This window comes from Coregonus clupeaformis, chromosome 16 (assembly GCF_020615455.1).
Source record: "Coregonus clupeaformis isolate EN_2021a chromosome 16, ASM2061545v1, whole genome shotgun sequence".
NCBI classification, from domain to species: Eukaryota; Metazoa; Chordata; class Actinopteri; order Salmoniformes; family Salmonidae; genus Coregonus; species Coregonus clupeaformis.
In genome coordinates, this window is record NC_059207.1 from 42,193,855 (window position 1) to 42,201,261 (window position 7,407).

Consider the following 7,407-nt stretch of genomic DNA (forward strand, 5'->3'; position numbering starts at 1 on the left):
ATCGGCAGGAGTGGTGTAAAGCTCGCTGCCATTGGACTCAGGAGCAGTGGAATGCATTCTCTGGAGTAATGAATCACTCTTCACCATCTGGCAGTCTGACGGACAAATATGGGTTTGGCGGATGCCAGGAGAACGCTACCTGCCCGAATGCATGGTGCCAACTGTAAAGTTTGGTGGAGGAGGAATAATGGTCTGGGGCTGTTTTTCATGGTTCGGGCTAGGCCCCTTAGTTGCAGTGAAGGGAAATCTTAACGCTACAGCATACAATGACATTCTAGACGATTCTGTGTTCCAATAATGCTCTTGTGACTGAATGGAAGCAAGTCCCGCAGCAATGTTCCAACATCTAGTGGAAAGCCTTCCCAGAAGAGTGGAGGCTGTTATAGCAGCAAAGGGGGGACCAACTCCATATTAATGCCCATGAATTTGGAATGAGATGTTCGACGAGCATGTTCCACATACTTTTGACCATGTTGTGTATCTTGAAGTCCAAAAATATTACAAATGGAAGTTGTCAAGGGAAGCAATGACTCATACAGGAATTAAAATATCAAACATAAAGTATGTTGAAACTATAGCAGCCAGACCTTTTTATTTCACCTCAGACCTAAGGAAAGTAAAAGTGGTGTAAGTGAAAATACTTTAAAATACTACTTAAGTATTTTAGGGGGGTATTTGTAATAGTTTTGACAACTTTTACTTCACTACATTCCTAAAGAAAATGATGTACTTTTTACTCCATATATACTGCTCAAAAAAATAAAGGGAACACTTAAACAACACAATGTAACTCCAAGTCAATCACACTTCTGTGAAATCAAACTGTCCACTTAGGAAACAACACTGATTGACAATAAATGTCACATGCTGTTGTGCAAATGGAATAGACAACAGGTGGAAATTATAGGCAATTAGCAAGACACCCTCAATAAAGGACTGGTTTTGCATGTGGTGACCACAGACCACTTCTCAGTTCCTATGCTTCCTGGCTGATGTTTTGGTCACTTTTGAATGCTGGCGGTTCTTTCACTCTAGTGGTAGCATGAGACGGAGTCTACAACCCACACAAGTGGCTCAGGTAGTGCAGCTCATCCAGGATGGCACATCAATGCGAGCTGTGGCAAGAAGGTTTGCTGTGTCTGTCAGCGTAGTGTCCAGAGCATGGAGGCGCTACCAGGAGACAGGCCAGTACATCAGGAGACGTGGAGGAGGCCGTAGGAGGGCAACAACCCAGCAGCAGGACTGCTACCTCCGCCTTTGTGCAAGGAGGAGCAGGAGGAGCACTGCCAGAGCCCTGCAAAATGACCTCCAGCAGGCCACAAATGTGCATGTGTCTGCTCAAACGGTCAGAAACAGACTCCATGAGGGTGGTATGAGGGCCCGACGTCCACAGGTGGGGGTTGTGCTTACAGCCCAACACCGTGCAGGACATTTGGCATTTGCCAGAGAACACCAAGATTGGCAAATTCGCCACTTGCGCCCTGTGCTCTTCACAGACGAAAGCAGGTTCACACTGAGCACATGTGACAGACGTGACAGAGTCTGGAGACGCCGTGGAGAACGTTCTGCTGCCTGCAACATCCTCCAGCATGACCGGTTTGGCGGTGGGTCAGTCATGGTGTGGGGTGGCATTTCTTTGGGGGACCGCACAGCCCTCCATGTGCTCGCCAGAGGTAGCCTGACTGCCATTAGGTACCGAGATGAGATCCTCAGACCCCTTGTGAGACCATATGCTGGTGCGGTTGGCCCTGGGTTCCTCCTAATGCAAGACAATGCTAGACCTCATGTGGCTGGAGTGTGTCAGCAGTTCCTGCAAGAGGAAGGCATTGATGCTATGGACTGGCCCGCCCGTTCCCCAGACCTGAATCCAATTGAGCACATCTGGGACATCATGTCTCGCTCCATCCACCAACGCCACGTTGCACCACAGACTGTCCAGGAGTTGGCGGATGCTTTAGTCCAGGTCTGGGAGGAGATCCCTCAGGAGACCATCCGCCACCTCATCAGGAGCATGCCCAGGCGTTGTAGGGAGGTCATACAGGCACGTGGAGGCCACACACACTACTGAGCCTCATTTTGACTTGTTTTAAGGACATTACATCAAAGTTGGATCAGCCTGTAGTGTGGTTTTCCACTTTAATTTTGAGGGTGACTCCAAATCCAGACCTCCATGGGTTGATAAATTTGATTTCCATTGATAATTTTTGTGTGATTTTGTTGTCAGCACATTCAACTATGTAAAGAAAAAAGTATTTAATAAGATTATTTCATTCATTCAGATCTAGGATGTGTTATTTAAATGTTCCCTTTATTTTTTTGAGCAGTGTATTTTCCCTGACACCCAACAGTACTCGTTACATTTTGACTGCTTAGCAGGACAGGTAAAGGGTCCAATTCACGCACTTATCAAGAGAACACCCCTGGTCATCTCTACTGCCTATGATCTGGCAGACTCACTAAACACACAGTCCATTTGTAAATTATGTCTGAGTGTTGGAGTGTGCCCCTGGCTATCCGTAAATATATATATATTTTTTTATGATGCCGTCTGGTTTGCTTAATATAAGGAATGAGATTATTTATACTTTTACTTTTTATACTTCAGTATATTTAAAACCCAATACTTGACTTTTACTCAAGTAGTATTTTACTGGGTGACTTTTACTTGAGTCATTTTCTATTAAGGTATCTTTACTTTTACTCAAGTATGATAATTGGGTACTTTTTCCACCACTGATGTCGAGTGACATCACTGAAGAACATGGACTCGAATCTTGCTGTTTTCAGGAAGAGGGTGGCTTTTGGAGGACACTCTTTATCATCTGCTCATTTGTGTCTTTAAGTGTGAAGGTGACTTTAAGCTGGCCTGGAACCCACTCGTTAATGATGAAAGAGTCTGTCGTGTCCTTCGAACTGTCCTCTTTACTTGTGTCCTCTATTCTCCTGCCACTCGCACACCCTGTGTCCTTATGGGAGTCATTTGACACAATACTCTTGAAGAAAGTCTCTTTTACTGGGCGACTTGTAGGTAGTGAGCTACACTTCTTACCCCCACCCAGCTTCATTTACATTTACATTTTAGTCAATTAGCAGACGCTCTTATCCAAAGCGACTTACAGTTAGTGAGTGCATACATTTTTCCTACAGCTGGCCCCACTCCCCCTGCAGACACAGGCCCTCTAGCTGAAGCTGCAGGGCGTCTGGGTTGCAGCTAGGGACCTCCAGGCAGGAACCTGATGTAGCATTCTCTAGGTGTTCATAATCCATGTGACCTCTCAACATTCCTGATGTGTGTGTGCAGATCTATAGGAGGGAAACAATGATATCATGTTTGAGGGAAAGTGAAAATTACCAGTTAGCTAATCCTGCGAGCCAAACAAACTGTGACAGAGTTGTCAAAGAGATGTCAGTGCTTGCCTTTGCCTGTCTTGACGTCTCCTCTGTGGCTCCTCAAGCATCACCTCATAGAAGCGCCTGAACACAGGAGCTGTGTTGTCACCCTGGTGGTATTTCTCTTGCACATTCCTCGTGGGGTCTGAGGGGGAGATGTGATTATATCATCACATATCAAAAGGTGAAACAGTCTTGAACAACTACATTTTGTATCAATGGTTACAGTAGAAAGTCTGAAGAATGTTCCTGTTCTTTCATTTAAAACTGAGCAATGCGACTTTACCTGGAGTTATGCCAGTACACTGGAATATACTTGGTCTCTGTGGGCCAACAGGTCTCAAAGTCTTCAAACCACCGTTCCTCATATGGACTGATTTCCTGTACCGCCTGAGATCAATGCTCTTTAGGCTGGTATCAGCTCTGAGCTGACTCCGGCTGTCCTGCAGTGTGTCTGTCTTAGAATCATGAGTGTTGGGTCCTAGCAGTGGTTGCCCGTGAGACATTGGCACTCTAAAGGAAGAAACACATCATTGATGTTATCTTTCCTCTTTCCCCTCCATACTCATTAAAGAGTTTGAGTTAGCAAGAGTCAACTCACCCGTGATGCTGTGGTTGGTATTCTAGAGGGCTTGGACATTCGGGAATTCCTGATCCTCAGTGGCGGCTCTAGGCTGGGGCAAGACGGTGCTGAAGCATTGTCAAAAATAGGCCTAGCAACACCAAGAAAAAATGTAATAATGTTTTAATTTCAATATATATAACGAGTCTCCATATTTCTGTCTCAAAATCCTATTCTCACAAAGGGTCCCACCTACATAACACCGTGCCTCCTCATTGGCTCAGCCAGAATCTCTTGAATTTGAGTGGTTGAAAAATCCTGCTGATTTGACATGTCTTTGAACTATGTAAAATGTGCCTGTAGCTATCCCCTGATCCAGAGTCAGATCTTTTAAATCGCAAGCGAAATTAGTTTAAATCAGGATGTGTGGGTATCTGATCATTGATCTGTTTTTACAGGCAATGTGTACCGACCCGAGTCCTATCATTTCAAAATTGTTGCTCTTGACTTTTTGCAAATTGGTAAATGATTTAGCTAGTAGCTAAAGATTTGCAGATACCTGTGTTTCCTATAGCTATAACATTAGGCTACTAGCTGTAAAATATTGAACCCAAGCTGTTTTGGCATTGGAGTAATGGAGGGCTGTTGTTTGGGAGTTAAGAGTTGGTTTCTTGCAAACCCTGACATGATTTTCAATGACACATTGAGTACATGTGTAGATTCGACAATATGTTGTGTTTGAGGTCGACATCCTTCTCCCTTACCTCACTGGCGTGACCGCGTGTCTGCATGTAATCCACCCCTATGCAATGAACAAGCTACCCCATAGCTACCCCAGTGAAAAAATCCTGGCGCCGCCACTGCTGATCCTGTTGATGTCCCATTCAAACAGCTCACTTTGACTCCACTTCTCCACATTGACTGTCCCCGACCTGTTACAATGGAACACTTAGAACTCATCATAAAGAACCTTGAACTCATCGGAATGAACCGACATCACACATCCCCTGTAGCTGTGTTCCAACTGGAAAGGTGACAGCATCAGTTCCAGTTACTATCTCACACTACGTCATGTCTGGCCAGACTTGCATAGGCCTTCTCAAATGTACATCTCAAGCATTATTATATTTTCATCTGGTGTGATTGTTAGTCTCTAATAGAATGTACAATTTTGGTAGCCTACCGTGGATCAATTGAAAGCATTGATGTGTTCTCATGCTTTGAGGATGGCTTTAAGCATGCTGACCTGCTTCTGATAGTATATCTTATCTGCATAACAAAATAATATCAGAGGAAGAGACATGGCTATATATTTGCAGTTTAGTGCCTCTGACATCATGATCCCCTACCTGTTTCCTTCTCACTTGATTTGGAGTCTGTCTTGCTGTGTTGTTGTGTCTGGCTACTTCTGAGCTGGGCTGTAGCAGTGCTTTACCAATGCACTGTACAAAATGCAGGGGCGTTCCAGAGCTTTTTGCTGGTGCCAGTGGAATGGTTCGTTTGAGTTTCCACAAACTGGACATTTTTATCTGTCAAAGCATTGAATGTGAGATCATTTACAAATGTGTCTTTGTAGTGGGTAGGCTACATAATTATCCAGAATGAACAAACTTAGTGTATCTTTTATTGTCTCAAATCTTGAAATTATAATAAAATAAATTATTATTGCTGCTGTATTCTTGTGAATTCTTTGTCCAATTACCATAGCGACACCTATTCATTTAAAGTTCCTTGGCATTGCTATGGTAATTGGACAAAGTAAAGAATTTGGAATTCACAATGTAGAAATACTGATTCTATTATAATTTCAAGACATTAGAATCAAAATAGGGTACAACAAATCTAAATGATTGGACCTATAGGAAAGACATGAAATAAAGCTAAAGTTAGGATAATTGTTAAACATGTATTTAATTAAACATTTTTTCACTGTTTATTTATTTAAATCCATTACTCAAGAACTGTTCCATCAGCAAGTTTTACACAATGACGATGACCAACTGGGGTGGTCTTGAAAGTGAAAGTTTGTATGTCCTTGTTTGAAAATGCTACAATAAGATTTCAAATAAATTCATGTAAGCATTCAGTGAAGTGGTGTCACAACCTGGCTATAATAAGGTTAGGGGTCATGACTCTTATAACCACACAGGAAGAATAATTTGGGACTAGCGTCTGGTGATGCTCTGCCTGTACTGCAGCCATCTTCAGTTCCTGCTTGTTTTTCGGGGACTAATTGCCTTAAAATGCATGTTCAATTGGATTCAGATCCGGTGATCGACTCGGCCAGTCAAGGATTTTCCACTTTTTGGCCATCAAAAACCCCTTAGTTGCTCTAGCAGTATGTTTAGGGTCTTTGTCTTGTTGCATGATGAAGTGTCGTCCAATGAGTTTGGAGGCATTTGGTTTTATCTGAGCAGATAAAATATTTCTGTAGACTTCAGAATTCATTGTTCTACTTCTGTCTGCAGTCACATCATCGATGAAGACAAGTGAGCCTGTTCCACTGGCAGCCATACAGGCCCAAGCCATAACACCCACTCCACCATGTTTCACGGATGAGGTGGTATGCTTTGGATCATGGGCATTTCTTTTTTTTCTCCACACTTTCCTCTTTCCATCACTCTGGTACATGTTAATCTTTGTCTCATCTGTCCACAATACTTTTTCCAGAACTCTTGGGGCTCTTTTAGGTGCTTTTTAGCAAACTGTAATCTCGCCTTTCTGTTCTTCAGGCTTATCAGTGGTTTGCATCTTGTAGTGTACCCTCTGTAGTCCTGCTGGTGTAGTCTTCTACGTATGGTAGACTTTGACACATCTACACTTGCATCCAGGAGAGTGTTTTTGATCTGTTGGGCTGTTGTCAGGGGGGTTTTCTTCACCATAGAGAGTATTCTCCGGTCATCCACTACAGTGGTCTTCCTCGGTCTACCGGGTCTTTTGACATAATTTCGTTCACCGGTTGTTTTTTTCTTGTTAATGATGAACCAAACTGTTGACTTGGGCATGGCCAGGGTTTCTGCAATGTTCCTGATTGATTGATTTTTCATTTCTGAGCCTTATGACGGCCAGCTTCATTTGCATCGACACTGCTGTCTTCCTCATGTTGTCACACACCAACAACAACCTCCAAAGGCAATAGCAATGTCTAGAATCAATACTATTCATCAACAGCTCTCCTGCATTCACTAACGACACAAATGAATACACCTGCCTGACGACACTCATCTGTGAAGCCAATTTAACAAATACTTGTAGTACCTTAAAATGGGGGGACCATGTACAAAAGGTGCTGTCATTTCTAAACAGTTCATCCGATATGGATGAAAATACCCTCAAATTAAAGCTGACAGTCTGCACTTCACCCTCATTGTCATTGTATCCTTTCAAACTCAAAGTGCTAGAGTACAGAACCAAAATAACAAAAAAATGGTCACTGTCCAATGAATTATGGTGCT